Raw genomic sequence first — 15936 nt, 5'->3', positions numbered from 1 at the left:
TTCTTTTCATGATCATTCAGTTAGCGGGACACATAAGTCACAACTCACCCTTCTTGCATCAGGACACACCCCAAACAAAATTTTGAGGCATCACTGAAAACAACAAACGGCTTGTGCGGCTCTGGAAGTGCCAAAATAGGTGTCGAGGTCAAACTCTTCTTCAATTCTTGGAAGCTTCTATCACACTTATCAGTCCAGACAAACTCAACATTCTTCTTGGTCAAAACAGTGAGTGGTTCGAACAATCTAGAAAACCCTTCCACAAATCTTCAATAGTAACTTGCAAGTCCCAAGAAGCTACGGATCTCATGCACTGACATGAGATGTGGCCAGGCCAAAACTACTTCAACCTTACTAGGATCTACAACCACACCCTCTTGAGAGATGACATGCTGAAGGAACTTGACTTCATCAAGCCAGAAGTCACATCTGTTGAGTTTTGCATATAACTGATGCTCATCTTAGACATTTCTCATTGTGCGAGTCTACACCATCTTAACGTCTTTTGATGTAGTTATTATCTCCAATATAATATAATAATGATGTTATATTAATATTATATATCATATCACGTGATTAATTTCATAAAAAAAGTGTAATAGAAGTTTTTCATGTAAATATAACAGTACCATAAATCACATGAAGTTTCAAAATAAAAAGCTTCTATGAATATGTCATAACAACATACGTAAAAGTCTATATTGTGAAACCATTTTTTCTTTTAAGCTCAAGTCACACATTTTATGTAATACTTGTAACACCCCGCCTAATTAACTATTAGAATTAACCTTTAACACTCTAGATTAAGCTTATGATTTTGAGTTTTAAATATTATTTTATTTTATTTTATTTGGTTATTTCAATGTTAGTACCATTAAGCAAAGGGCTAGAAAAGCAAGCCCATTAATGTTTTTAGTAAGGCCTTTAGGATCTTAGAACATTTATGGGCCAAGCTTTAGAAGCCTTAGACCAAGCCTCTTAGGAATTCAAGGCTTAGTAGATAGCCTTGGCCCAAGTTCAAGAAAGGCTTAAAGCCTTTGAGCCAAACTTGGTGTAGAATTGACCCATGGCCCAATTAAGTCAAGACAAGCCCTTTCAAGCCGCACCTTTGTGGACTTAAGGCCTCATTTTAATCCTCAAAATCTAGAAAGCAAGGCCCCCTCTCACTAAAGCCCAAAAGCCATGAGCTCTTGACCCACACTCATGGCCCTTTTAAGCCTAACAAGGCCCAAAAGCCTTGTCTTCCATTTTTACACTTCCAATTGAAAGCCCAATGCACCATACCATGGGTTTTCTTAAGCTCATGTCATACCCAAATTAAGTTTTACAATTGGTTAAGACCATTAATCCACTTACCCAAGATTAGTGATATTTAAACCATGCTTTGAAGCTTAATTTCACTCTTAATCTTTCCTTAACCTTTTGATCTAAAATTTTCCTATTTTATTACTCAATTATATCGCTCATAGATCATACTAAAACCCTAGATAAACCTCCACACATGACATTAGAGGAAATGACATATCAAAACCCTAAAACTACACTAATTGACACATATGTATGCTCTTTGAGTACATGGACTGTTTTGCCCTTAAGTCAAATATTTTTATGCCTTTTCTTAGGGATAATATGGTCCTTGGACACCTCTTATAACCCCTGTAAATCTAGACCAAGTTTTGGATGAAATTGGTTTAAAAAACCAAGTCCTTAACCAAAACCGAATTGAACCAAGGAGCTAGTTGAGTGAGAACCTATTGGGTTGAGTTCTAACCAGCCACCTGCCATGGTTGAGCTACCACTCCACACCACCTCCAATATCACCCAATCCCCAAGAGGCCCCATGAACATTATGAGCATTTGATCAAGCTTCACCACCCATAGAAGCCACCAAAGACTGAAAGCATCCAAGAAACCCATCACTCGGCAACCACCTCATTTGCATCACCTCCATGAGCTGCACCTCCATGATTCATTTAGTAGCCAACCATCTATCTTCTACCACCTAAAAAGGTTTCAAGATATGACCTTACCTCTGCACAATTCAGCCTTGAAGAAGAGTCAAGGAAGAGAGACAAAGTGATGATCAAAACTGTCCAAGGAAAACTACTTGAACCCGTCAGCCCCCTTGGGTGGTTTTGATGGTTTTCCTCATCTCTTCTCTACCCCACGACTTGACCACTATCTGCAGGAGCAATGTAGCTGCTGTAGGGAAGAAATTATGGTGGTTCCAGGTCACTATTCCCCCTGCACAAGTTAACACAACCTAATGAAGGCAAGTTTGAAAATTCCAGCCCTTCACCATCGCCCACCGCCCACCTCCACCAATCATCATGAACCAAGGCTAATGTCCCCTCCCTTTGGCTGCCTATAAAAGGATCTTTCACCCCCTCATTTCCTCCACACCTCATCTTCAGTCCCCCTTGAGCATAAAGAGCAATCTTCCCCCTTAGTTTTGAGAGAATCTGAAAGTGAGTGGGTTTGAGTGTTCTTGAGAGTTCTTGAGCTAGGAGCTTGAGTGGGCTATGGAATTTGTAAGTTTTCTTACCCTTGATGTTAGTTTACATGTCAAGCTTTATTTTCAAGTGTTGGAGTGAATTTTAGTTGAGTTTAGAAAAGGATACCATGATTAAGGTAAAACCGGGTTCATTAAGGATGTTTTAAGTGTTTAAAATGTTTTGAGTGAAAATTTAGCTATGGCATATCTTACTTATGTTTTAATATGATTTATTAATATCTTAGAATGATTATGGAAGGTTTGATTCTTGATTAAAAGCATGCCATGATAAGTTTTAATTCTATCTTGTTTTGATCATCAAAACATGCATAGGTTTTAGTAAGTTTGTGATTAAGGCATGAAGCTTGATTTGTCCCACCTAGGCTTGATGATTAAGCATATAGGAACCTTCTAATTGGGATAAGAATGAAATTTGCATGGTTTAGATGAATTTTGAAAGCATACATTGATGATTTGTACTAAGAATATCAAACTTAATTAATGGAGGATTATTGAAAATTTAGGGCTCTTAGCCATGATTTAAGTGTTGGGATGAACTTGATTATCCAAGAATTAGCCTTTATGATATCATTAAGGACTATACTGATTGTTTGTGATTAAAGATAATTGCTCAAGCATGCATTCATAGGGATCAATAGTTGAAAACACTTGAATACATCAATTAGAGTGTATGCCACGGGTTTGGAGTATTTGGGCAAGTTCCACTAACCCAAATCAGCACCCAATTAGCCTATAATGAACTCGGGTTGTGTACTATTTCCGTTGACAAAGATGTATTTTTTACTTTGATGTAATAGACTTGTTCTTCTCCTCAATGAACGTGACTCCTTCTGCTCTTATTTGGGTCAAGTGAGCTATTTCACAATTTCGTTATTTTTAAACATGCAATCACATAACCTTACATTGTTAAAATAAAATTGACCTACAAATATAAATAGAACAATTACAAAATATAAACAGCTCGAAACTTCGTAATTAACTATGGTTGTTAAGTAGGTCCACCTAGACGCTCGCCCATTACAGCTACTACCTTATAGGGTCCACAGCATGACTAAGACATACATTACATGCATTACAAATGCAAAGTACACAATATAATTAACACATTACAGTAATTAGGCCACAACAATACATGACTAGCAACACCAAACAACGACTATTTCAAAGGTAGGAACTTTGTTTGGACTATTATGATTGTCATCGCATACATCTACATGACAAGGGTGGTGAGCACCCATAACATATCTATAATTATAACTAATCTCCTATCTCTTACTGACGCTGGCTTACTCGATTCTCTAATGCCTTCGTTCCCTATATTATCAAAGGTAGAACCTTGAATCCACTTGAAGACTCTCTTCTATTTATCCATCGAAAGACATGGCATTGCACTTCTCCTTGTACACATAGCATACATAATTATCAATACCAATTTAGATAAAAATTGAATCTAATCAACCAAACCTATTATTCAATAAATAAAGATGATAAATACTAAGAGAAATCGCACTACAAATTAAGTTTAAACAAACTTGGTTATATCAAAATGCACTAACATGTCATGTCCCGATTGCCAAAATGCAATGACACTTTTAGCATTTATATATCTCAAGGAGGAAATAATGTAGTAAGAGACAATCCAACACGTGTTCAGAGCATACCGATTTTCCATTGTATTTTTCAGACCTAAAGCGCCAACCAAGGTTACTATCAGTCCATGATGTCCTTGTCGGAGTTCTTATGTCCAAAAGCAAACATTTTTATTTGTTGCCAATACGATAGGCCCTAAACAATTCCTAAACAACAGTTGAAATCGGCAAACAATAGATAAATACTATAATCCATTAAGACTATGGAACAGTTGAAACTAAGAAATAAAAGAAAATAGATACTTCAATCTAACCTTGTCGGAGTTGCGACTTCCTTTTGGTGTCTTGTCATCACTTACTACATGCATTGTATGGGTTTGTAGTCCACGATGAAAGTGAATATGGGAGAGAAGGGGATGGTTTTTTGGTGGCTATGGTTTGAGGGTGGGAGATTTTTTCGGGAGTTTAGGGTTTGATCTAGGCATTCTTTTCCTTTCATAATAACTGAGGACAACTCTCAAGCCTAGTTTGAGATAACATATCACACTTGACACACGTAGATAGTTAAATATACATGTTGAATCCTAATACGTTCTAACGTGTCTCATTAGCCACTTGTCAATTTGGTTCGTTAGTAGATTGAAAGGAAAATTGACGAAAGTGGCTAATTGCAAAATTAAAATTTATCAGGTATCAATGTTGCAAGTAATTAAAACCAAGGTGATTCTTTTGCAAACCAATGAAAACCTAGGTACTAATTTGCAATTAACCCAACATTATTCTATCAAAATCGAATGTAACAAGAAGTTTATGTGAAAACACTATTGCATATTGGTAAAATATCAAATCCTATCAACCTAACATATAATGTCTATATATAAAAAAGATAAAAAAAAAATTACAGCAACATTTTGTCAAAATTGACAAAACCACAAGCAATTCATATCTTCGTATTTTTTAAACTCTCCATTTTGTTGCATGTATAACTAAGCAATTAGATTCATCATTTCACATTATACAAAAATACAAATTTGTCAACAATCCATTTAAAAAGTGCAAGTTTTTCCTTTTCTAGTATTGTTGTTTTAGAAAATTAAAAAAAAAATTACATCATTTCCTTCCTGAGAAAAGTGAAAAAGATTCATAGCAAGATTCATAGCAAGACTCATAGCATGAATTGCTTATTTAGGAGCATGCATACATAAAAATAAACAATTCATATAATGTTTGAACGAAAAATCTCCTACCAAGTCAGCTATTCCAATCTCAAAGAATCACTTAACAATAGCTTTATGCACACTATAAATCATTATTGGTGCGGGTGTATCCTCGAAAAGACATGAGGTTTGATTTTGTGGAAGATCAATTTTAACTCTCGCAGTTACTTCCTCTTTGGTGGGCAAGATTCTTTGTATGGGACAATTGACGACAGTGAGGGCAATTTTTGGGAGAGTCCAACAGTTGAAGATGATAAATGAACTGTATGTAGGACAACCCATAATAATATCTTGAATATTTGTGAATAATTCCAATTTCCAAGATTTGGCCTCGTTTGGTTACACATATGAGATGAGATGAAATGAGACAAAAGTTGAAAGTTAAATAAAATATTATTATAATATATATTTTTTTTAGTATTGAAAAAGTTGAATTGTTTATTATATTTTTTCTGAGAATTTGAGAAAATTATAATGATTGTATCAGATAAGATGAGATGAGATGAGATAACCAAACTAGGGAAACTAATAGTTTGCCTTATCTATGTTATTGGCTTTCCTTTTTGAGAGAATTGCTATACATTTGAGCTCTTTTATATGGAGTTTTGGATGGCAAAAAAAATATAAATCATTCATTATTTTTTCCAACGAGAAAATCCTCTCCTTGAATTATGTTAAAAAAAAGGATAGATCATTTTTTTTATCTCTTATATGCTTTAGCTATGTCATAGGAACTAACGTAAATTTTGATAATTCAAAGGTCATATCGCCAAAATATATGAGTTTCTGACGTAAAGTATAACTTCCCACATAGTAAATGTATAATGTTAGATATGGTTATCAGATGTAGATCCTACACAATGTTTAAAAAAAAAAAGAAAAATTGGTGTTAGAGTTGTAAGAGGATTGGATCGGGCTGGGAAAACCGATCCGATCAGACTAAGACCGACAGAATGAATATATATATTTTTAAATATTATATATAATATATTATTTTATATAGTATTGTATAAGTTAATTATATAATTTTTCATCCTAGGGATTAACATTGACCATAAATCCAATGAAATTATTTAATATTTATTAACCATATAAAAAATATTAAAGATATCATTTAATTTCATTAACCATATATATTAGTCTTTTATAAAATTCTATTCGAAATCCCTTTATTTTGAACACCCCACATCCTCCATGTCACTTAGTGTGAATTTACAATTTTACCCTAATTCGAAATTCTTCATTTCTTTCTCCACAAGCTCAATAAACACAGAATTATCTCCAAAAACCACAAATATAAGCCGAAACCATTATGTATCACCTCAGAAACACTTGAAGTATGCAAAAGCGCTTGTGGCTTGTTTTTCCATTTACTCCATAACCAAATCGAACACTTCCTCTCGCTTGGGGACTTGAATAGGGGAGCTTTGGACAAAATCCGCGGCTTCAGCCTCCGGTGAACTATATTTAGACTCAAACACAGTTGCCTAAACAGAAGAAGAAGAAGAAGAAGAAGAAGAGGATGAGGAGGAGGAGAGAGGTTGAGGAAGAACGACACCTACATGTCTGTGAACTATCCTCCCTTACTTTTGTTTGCTAATTTTTTTATCTATTTTTTAAATATAATAATGCCACGAAAACTAAAGGGGCATGATCTTGGTTCTGATATCTAGACTCGCATGATCTGACAAAATCATGCTCTTTGTAAAAATAGAATTAGAGTTGCTGTTAAAAAGCAATTTGACTTCCTATGCACTCAAATAAGATATAAAAAGAGAGGAAATAGAAGCACCAACAATGGGTCGGACCATAGAATCATACACTACAACAGATTTGAGTTTTTGTGTTGGTTTAAAATTTGTGACGGTCACTAAACTGTCACAGAAGATATTATTTAGTGATGTTAAACTGTCACTAAAGTCAGAATATTATTTGAACAACGTTTGAACGTATAAAAATTACGTTCGAACGTCTATAATATGTCGTTGTTTTAGAGTTAAATATGTTCAAACATATATCATTAATCGTGTGAGCGAGATCATAAATCCATATAGTTCGAACGTCAACCCAAATTATTCGAACATCAACCCATATCATTTGAACATTACACAAGATAATTAGAACGTCATTTGAGATAGTTCGAACATTATCTAAGATAATTCAAACAACTCCTAGATCATTCAAACGTTGCCCATATTATTCGAACGTTACCCATATCATTCAGACATTACCCAAGAAGTTTGAACGTTACCCAAATCGTTTGAACGTTACCCAAGATAGTTCGAACATCATCCCATATTGTTTGAATGTTACCTAAATCATTCGAATGCTACTCAAGATGTTCGAAGGTTATCCAAGATAGTTTAAACATAACCCTAAATGGTTCGAACATCAATCCAAATTGTTTGAACGTTACCCAAGATAGTTTGAACATCACTTAGATAGTTCAAAGGTTACCCAAAATAGTTCAAACGTCAACCCAGATTGTTTGAACGTTACCCAATATAGTTTGAATGTCATTCTAGATGGTTCAAACATCACCCCTAAATTGTTCGAACGCACCTTAGAACATTTAAATGCCATTCCAAAACATTTGAATGTTGCTATACCTTTGTGTTAACTTGTTTAAACCATCCTAAAATACAATGATCATCTACTTTGTTAAGTTTGAGCATTTTAGTTGGGTTCAAATATATTTTTCGAGATCATTCAAACGTCACTCCATATGAATGTTAACCCAGATTGTGCAAGTTGGGGCTATACTTTGTTAAGTTTGAGTGTTGTAGTTGGGGTTATATTTGTTGATGTTGATGTTTTGGGGTTGAAGCTATAATCAATGTTCACATGTTCATCAATCTTCGTTATATCAAGTCACATGAGAAGAATATGAATTGATAAGTAATAAAATATTTATTCCTAAGAAATAGGCATAAGCCTAAGTACACAGGACGTATACAACGGAAATACCTATTACTTTCAAAAAACGAAAGGAAAACTAAAACAAATTCTAGAAATGAAGTTCAATCAAGTTTTTAAGCATCTCATTGAGTTTAGGTTTTGATTATGGGAGCTCAGATTTTCTATGATAATGGATGTGGAATGAAATTGAGAAACAAAAAATGTCTCTCATCCACCTAGTTAAAAAAAAAATTTATTATTTTGTATTTATTTGTCTTCAATGTTTAAACAAACATCATGTTTATTTAATTTTTCTTATTTTGATGGTTATTGCCCATTTTGTATATTTTCATGCTCGTATACAATTTTATTAATTATTACAAAAAATTTGGTCATGTTTCCTATTATTGAATTAAAGTTTGTTATTGGTGGATTAACATTTGTATGTTCAAACATGAAAGTACGCTTTATTCCACCTTAAAGAATATAAATAATAAATTTAAATATTAAAATTAATGATGTTGCAATATTATCAAATTCTTGTAAAAAGATTATGATGTTCACGTTCAAATGTTAAGATATATGGATGTTTGAACATTTTTAGGTTCACATGAGAATGTTAGTTATGGATGTTCAAACATTATCATGTCTACAATTAAATATTATTAGATTCAAGTTCAAATGCTATACTATCTTTATGTTCGAACGTTCAGTGGTTATATTCGAATGTAGATTTATACGTTTGAAGTTTAGTAACATGCAAACATTTATTGATACGTTCAAACGTACTTTCTGTGACAGAAATCAACTATCACCAAAAGTTGATCTTGTTAGAACCTTCAATAGAATGTTGGGTCACAAAACGTCACAAAATATTTTTTGTAACAGTTTGTTTTTTTTTCTTTTTTTTTTTTTTTTTTTTTTTTTTGTGTGATGGTTTCATCCGCTACAAAAGTTATGATTTGTTGTAGTGATAAAAAGTGAGTTACATTCTTTTTCTTGATTTTATGTAAAATTGTACTTTTTTGTGGTGATCTTCGTTAGATTAAACTTTCTATGGGATATTTTCTACATTTGCAACCTGCGAAATTGTACGAGTTAAAGCATCTGTCAAAGGTGGAGGTTATCACAAATGATCCTAGTGGATGCACGTTTACATTGGTATTGATGAATCTCTGATGAACCTTTGTACATTACACAATACACGTGAATTCCATTTAGCTAAATTTCTCTCGGTGGCAACTTGTGTGTCAATAACCACGCATCTAGCACTTGAGCTGAATGAAAAGCAAAGTTTTCATTCAAATCTCTCAAGATTGGTTTTTCTTTTGTTTGTGTATACCAACAATATACATAGACACGTTTTCCTTGTTATAGGGTTTTGATAACCTCAGGAGCCATAGTGTTGCTCCACCTCATTGGACCATGCGCAATATTGATGATAGGTAATTTGATGGAGGCAATATAATCATTAAAATATCCTTCTTTTTATCTTTTATTGTGGGGAAAAAAAAGTTATTGATTATTTGCATGCATTTTTATCTTTTATTTATTTATTTATTTTTCTTTAGATCATTGTCCTATGATAATTTATTTAGAGAAAGAGAGGAGAAGTGGGGTTAAATATTTTCGGTTTCCACGTATGTGGGGGTCTCATGAAGGCTTTTTACCGTTGGTCCGGGAGTGTTGGAATTAAGGGGTTGAGGGTTGTGCTATGGTGAGGGTGAGCCATAAGCTGAAATGCATGAAGCAGGTCTTGAGAAAGTGGAATATTGAAACTTTTGGGAGAGTTGAAATGGAGATTAAAAATGTTGAGTCAAGAATTATGGAGCTAGAAGAAGTGCTTTGTGCTGATTTCACATAGGAATGGGAGAGCAAGCTGCTGTTGTGCAAGCAATGACACTTGCTATGGCTTCGCCGAGAGGAGATTTTGGGATGCCAAAAATCGCAAATCAAGTGGTTATTTGATGGGAATTTGAATTCAACATTTTTTCATGCTTCCTTACGGGTGAAAAAAAAAAGAATAAATTGATTCATTGCATGAAAGTTAGTGATGGGACTTAGTTATGTTCAACTGAAGAAGTACATAATGCGGTAATTTTATTCTTCTAGGAATTGCTCTCAGCGACACCAGTGGAAGTGAATGATGATTGCTTACAGTTATTAGAACTTGTTGTTACCGAAAGAGAGAATGAGCTATTATGTGCGCCTCCATCCATTGAAGAAGTAAAAGCAGCATTGTGGTCCATTCTTCTCTAAACGTTCATTTTAAACATGTATTTAGGGAAGCTAATATGGTCTCTGATTTTTTATCAAAACATGGGGCAAGTGGCGTGACTTGGGATTTTGTTGGAGATGAGTTTGGTTCGGGTAGACTTAAGGGTCTTATATGTACGAATATGATGAGTTTACCTTATGTTAGACATTAGGAGCCTTTGGATGGTTGCTTGGAATTTTTTGGGAGACTTTTATTGATGTAATTATGGCGATTCCTCTGCCTGAGTGAGGGTTTTTAATAATATGTGGAGGTTCCATCCTCTTTTTTTTTTTTTTTTTTTTTTTAAAAATATCCTCCCTTCCTTTTGTTTGCCAATTTCTTTATCTATTTTTTTAAATAAAATAATGCCATGACACCTATGTGCAGGGTGTGTAAACTAAAGGGACTTCTTGGTAGTTGTTTTTTTAGACTAGCGAGAATACCGGGTCACACTCATAGACCAGGTTTCATTCCAAGGACCCAATAAGTGGCTAGAAACTAGTATTCAAAGAATGACGCTTTTTACGCACAATGCACAATCTTCATATTTTCTTGTTGACATTTCTCTCTCCTTGTACTTCTCTCTTGAATTTTAAGCTACAGGAAAAGTTGAACTTGAGATTGAGAAATGGCAAAATCAAGCGCAGACGACGAGGAGCTAAGGCGAGCTTGCGAGGCTGCAATTGAGGGCACTAAGCAGAAGATCGTGATGTCGATCCGTGTGGCCAAGAGCCGAGGCATTTGGGGCAAATCCGGCAAGTTAGGCCGTCAAATGGCCAAACCTAGGGTTCTTGCTCTCTCTAGTTAGTGTTTCTATTTCCCTTTGTACTTTTTATTTCCAATTTTGTGCCTTTTTTCACCTTTTTTATTGGCTACATTTGACACTTTTGTCCAACTTTAAGATGAACATTTTGGTCCATTTAAACAAAATTCAATGGTTTTGGCTATGTCCTTATTTTGAAAGTGAGAAATAAGGTCCATTGTTAACTTAAGTTAGTTTCGCATAGAATCAACCCATAAGTGGTGATCAATTAATTATTCATCTCCTAATAATATAGTTTTTTTTTTTCATTTTTATGTATCTTACGCTTGGGATATTTTCACAAAAAAAGAAGAAGTTATAATTGTTACATTAAGATCTTCATGGTTTGAATTGGTTCAACTTAAGTTGGTCACCTCGACCAATAAACAGTTAAAATATTATTGCAGCAGTGGACTTGAATAGATTCAAAATTACGGTACATTTCAACACATTTGGCAATGGAACTGGTTATAAATGTGGTGGTAAATGTGAACGTATATCTTTGTTGTTTATTTTTAGTAAGGCTATTTATGGCTATGTATTTGTTATGATTAGGAATTATAAGTTTATAGAATCAATCAAATATTACTATAAGTGCCTCTGAAGCACTTAGAGTAAGTTTATAAAAACTCCTAGAGGTTGGCTCAAGTGGTAAAGGCCTTGGGCTTAGAGGTATGCTCCCTTCAGGTCTAAGACTCAAATCCCATTGGGTGCAAAGAATCTCTAGGAGCCATCGGACTGAGGGATTTTTTCTTTGAATTACCAGAGGTGTATTTGCGGAAAACTCCTTATCAAGGGCTTGTGCACTCCAGGAATTAGTTGAGATGCTAATTCCGGACATCCGGTACCAATAATAATAATAAAAAAAAAGAGGCATAAGTTTATAGAAGCACTTTAAGGCATTAATAAGTATTATGAACAAAAAGGAAAATAAATTAAGAATTTGAAAATTTTCAATATATGATAAGTTCATCATGGTTGTGTAAATAGATGTGCTTCGGCCTTTCTATCATGCTTGTTCTTATTGTTTGAAGCACTCATTAGATTCTATAAGATTTGGTTGTGCTTTGAATTACATGTTGATGACAAGGAAACGGAAAGTTTTACTTGCTCACATAAGAAATAGTGATATTAATTTATCAAGAGTTAAATTGATTTTTAAGATTGGGTTTTTGTGTTTAATTTGTGTGGTATTGTTAGTGCCTATTTGGGATTGCTATGGAGAATAGAGCTTTTAATTGTAGAGCTTTGTTAAAAAATTCTATTGTTGAAAAATTGTTTACTGTTTTGGTAAACATGTCTAAAGTACTTCTAAAGTTTTTATGATTGTTTTTAGGGTATTGCATAAATATCTCTGGTAGTGTTTTTCAATAAAAGCTTTAGTTTGGGGTTCTTTTAAAAAGTGAGTTTTCAACTTTATTAGGGTACTTAAGATGCTTTTTATAAATTTACTAAACACACTAATTTTTTTACAAAGATCTTTTAAGTTGTTAAAAGTTCTTTTCATGTTCTCAAACTTAAAAATAGGCACATAATGAGTGTGTGGCATGTGCAGCAAAATCGAAAGGTCAGCGGACAAAAGCCTTTCTACGAGTCTTAAAATATTCCAATGGAGGAGTTCTTGAGGTAATTGTTGATATTATTTTAATTTAACTCATTTTGAAGTTTTCAAAAATGTTCTTAATTTTATGATTCCAAAATAAATAGAGACCAAGTAATAAGAGAACAAACTCTAACAAAGCCCAATATGCATGTGATCATTGCCTACTATACCCGTTGGCTGGTTTGTTTCCATAATCCTAGCTCTGATATCTAGGCTTGTGTGGTCTGACAAAATCATGCACTTTGTAAAAATAGAATAAGAGTTGTTGTTAAAAATTAATTTAACTTTGCACTCAAATAAGATATAAAAATTAGAGGAAATGCACCAACAATGAGTCGGTCCATAGAATCATACACTACAACAGATTTGAGTTTTTGTGTCTGTTTAGAATTTGTGATGGTCACTAAACTGTCACAGAAGATATTATTTAGTGACAGTAAAGTCGGAATATTATTTTAACAACGTTTGGACGTATAAAAATTATGTTCGAACGTCTATAATAAGCCGTCGTTTTAGAGTTAAATATGTTTGAACATATATCATTATTCATGTGAACAAGATCATGAACCCATATAGTTCGAATGTCAGCCCAAATTATTCAAACATCAACCCATATCATTTGAACGTTACACAAGATAATTAGAATGTCAGTCTAGATAGTTAGAACATTACCCAAGATAGTTCAAACGTCTTCCATATCATCCAAACGTTGCCTATATTGTTTGAACGTTACCCATATCATTCGAACGTTAACCAAATCGTTTAAACGTTGCTTAAGATAGTTCGAACGTCACGTCATCCCATATTGCTTGAATGTTACCCAGATCATTTGAACGTCAACCAAGATGTTCTAAGGTTATCCAAGATAGTTCAAACGTAACCCTAAATGGTTCGAACGTCAACCTAGATTGTTTGAACGTTATCCAAGATAGTTTGAATGTTACCTAGATAGTTCAAACGTTACCCAAAATAGTTTGAACATCAACCCAGATCATTTGAACGTTACCCAATATAGTTCGAACGTCATTCCGAATGGTTCAAACATCATTCCGAATGGTTCGAACATCACCCCGAATTTGTTCAAACGTCACCCTAGAATGTTTAAGACTTCGTTTGGTTCTTAAACCCATCTTAATTCATCATTACAACTTTTTCAAATTCTAATACAAAATATAATAAACAATTCAACTTTTTCAAATCCCAAAATAATAATAATATTAAAAAATAATATTCTAACAATATTTTCTCATTTCAGCTCAACTCAGCTCAACTCAATTTAACATCTAGACGCAACCTAAATGTCACTCCAAAACATTTGAATGTCGCTATACCTTTGTGTTTATTTGTTTAAACCATACTAAAATACAATGATCATCTACTTTGTTAATGTTGAGCATTTTAGTTTGGTTCAAATATTAGTTTTACGTTCAAACATATTTTTTTTCAGATCATTTAAATGTCACTCCATATGAATGTTACCCCAGATTGTGCAAGTTGGGGCTATACTGTGTTAAGCTTGGGCATTTTAGTTGGGGCTATATTTGCTGATGTTGATGTTTTGGGGTTGAAGCTATAATCAATGTTCATATGTTCATCAATCTTCGTTATATCAAGTTACATAAGAAAAATATGAATTGATAAGTAATAAAAGATTTTATTCCTAAGAAATAGGCATAAGCCACAGGACGCGGTATACAATGAAAATACCTACTATTTTCGAAAACGAAAGGAATACAAAAATAGATTCTAGATATGAAATTCAATCAAGCTTTTAAGCATCTCATTGAGGTCAGGTTTTGATTATCGGAGCTCAGCTTTTCTATGATAATAGGTGTGGAATGAGAAACAAAAAATGTCTCTCATCCACCTAGTTAAAAGATAAATTTTATTATTTTGTATTTATTTGGCTTCAATGTTTAAACAATCATCATGTTTATTTATTTTTTCTTATTTTGGTGATTATTGCACATTTTGTATATTTTTATACTTGTATACAATTTTATTAATTATTACAAAAAAAAAACTGGTCATGTTTTCTATTATTGAATTAAAGTTTGTTATTGGTGGATTGACATTTGTATGTTCAAACATGAAAGAATGCTTTATTCCACCTTAAAGAATATAAATAATAAATCTAGACATTAAAATTAATGATATTGCAATATTATCAAATTCTTATAAAAAGATTATAATGTTCACGTTCAAACGTTAAGATATAGACGTTCGAATGTAGATTTATATGTTTGAAGTTCAATAACATGCGAACATTTGTTGATATGTTCAAATGTACTTTTTGTGACGGAAATCAACTATCACCAAAAGTTGATCACGTTCGAACCTTCAATTGAACGTTGGGTCATAAACTATCACAAAAAATATTTTGTGATAGTTTTTTTTTTTTTTTTTTTTTTTGGTGATGGTTTCGTCCGTCACAAAAAACTAAGATTTGTTGTAGTGATAAAAAGTGAGTTACATTCTTGTTCTTGATTTAATGTAAAATTATACTATTTTTGTGGTAATGATCTTCTTTAGATTTAACTTTCTATAGGATATTTTCTGCATTTGCAGCCTGCGAAATTGTACAAGCTAAAGCATCTATCAAAGGTGGAGGTTATAACAAATGATCCTAGTGGATGCACGTTTACATTGGTATTGATGAATCTCTGATGAATATTTATACATTACACAATACACGTGAATTCCATTTAGCTAAATTTCTCTTGGTGGCAACTTGTGTCAATAACGACGCATCTAGCACTTGAGCAAAATGAAAAACAAAGTTTTCATTCAAATCTCTCAAGATTGGTTTTTCTTTTATTTGTGTATACCAACAATATACATATAAGACACGTTTTCCTTGTTATAGGGTTTTGACAACCTCAGGAGCCAGAGTGTTGCTCCACCTCAGTGGACCATGCGCAATATTGATGACAGGTAATTTGATGGAGGCAATATACTCTTAAAAAAATATCATTCTTTTTATCATTTAACGTGGGGAAATTTCTTTTTTAGTTATTGATTCTTTGTATGCATTTTTATCTTTTATTTATTTATT

The 15936-nt window shown here is 33.2% G+C and overlaps 1 long non-coding RNA gene across 1 annotated transcript; it reads left to right on the top strand.

Annotated features, from left to right (window-relative positions):
• The first annotated feature begins 1546 nt into the window (after positions 1-1546).
• Positions 1547-12082, top strand: LOC121243266. The gene is made up of 3 exons (XR_005936088.1): positions 1547-1558; positions 1749-1758; positions 11917-12082. It is a non-coding gene; the product is annotated as an uncharacterized LOC121243266 (long non-coding RNA).
• The last annotated feature ends 3854 nt before the right edge of the window (positions 12083-15936 follow it).

This window comes from Juglans microcarpa x Juglans regia, chromosome 8D (assembly GCF_004785595.1).
Source record: "Juglans microcarpa x Juglans regia isolate MS1-56 chromosome 8D, Jm3101_v1.0, whole genome shotgun sequence".
Taxonomy (NCBI): Eukaryota; Viridiplantae; Streptophyta; class Magnoliopsida; order Fagales; family Juglandaceae; genus Juglans; species Juglans microcarpa x Juglans regia.
Note: the sequence above shows the minus strand (reverse complement) of the source record. Positions and strands in the feature narration are given on the sequence as shown.